Raw genomic sequence first — 1,218 nt, forward strand, 5'->3', positions numbered from 1 at the left:
ACTGAAATAGTGGAATAGTTTCAGTGTTAAAGTGAAAGTATCTGACATTACAGTAGAGTGATGTTATTGTTTCACTTTTGACACGTAATACTGAAATAGTGGAGGAGATATGATACTGCTGTGGGCTCGAACTATGCAAGAAGTTAAAATTTATCTTGGCTTAAGACACTACATGGACCCTAAGTAAGGCATGTGTTAATTTGGAATTGTTGGGAATGTTTTTAACTTGGGTCTAATATGTATTGTTTGAATTTCTTTGAAATAGGAAATATATGTATGTTCACTGGATTTGTAAAAGAGAGCAAAACTACAGGAAACCAAAAGACGAATGATCACGATAATCAGTCAGCTACCCTAGCCTAATGGTTACTACTCCCCAATGTAGGATTCCTCCCCGTACAGGTGACAGACACAGCTGTAAGATGCATTACGGATGTATAGAAATTGGAAGGACATGACCCAGTTGAAATAACAACGTGTGACGTTTGAAGTAAAGGGAAATGAAAGTATTGCCTCTGGAGTTTGCAAATAACCACTATACCGGTAGGTAACTGGGCAGAAAAAAATTACAATCAATAAATGTCTTAGAACAACCAGTCACTGATCTGGGAAGGCCTTGAAATCAATGTTACCAACTGGGGACTATGTATGACCCAGTGATAATAAAAAGACTCAAAGAAGGTCTGCAACGAAATAATTTTACTCAACACTTTGCAAGTGAATCAGTGGAGGCAAAGATGCGTGTCATTTATTTGACAATTTATGCACCACATTGCAGAAATCACAATGTAACTATATGTGAAAGGATAGTCTTACACTGTTGTACTGTTGAATTAGAAATAATGCTCATCTGTTATGTTCGGGTGAGTCTATAGCTTCCCATAGTACAACTGTATTCGTCTTTGCTTAGGAAAAATGACTAAATTGTGGGTGTGAAGTCCCCATGAAGGGGTCTTTGTAACTTCTAAGAAGAAATTTTAGAAATATTACTTTATTTGTGTGTAATATGTATGGTTAAAATTTCATCAACATCAAAAATATACGAATCTTCATGTGGGTTATGGCCGTTATGCATGAAATATAATTTCCAAATTTCATAAAGATCCATTCAGTACTTTTGATGTAGTTTTGGATAAAAAAAAACAAAAAACAAATGACTTATATGTGCGTTTGTGTGCATGTGTATGTGTGTGTGTATGGGTGTATATATGTATAGAT

The sequence above is a fragment of the Octopus bimaculoides genome, chromosome 2 (assembly GCF_001194135.2).
Source record: "Octopus bimaculoides isolate UCB-OBI-ISO-001 chromosome 2, ASM119413v2, whole genome shotgun sequence".
Lineage (NCBI taxonomy): Eukaryota > Metazoa > Mollusca > Cephalopoda > Octopoda > Octopodidae > Octopus > Octopus bimaculoides.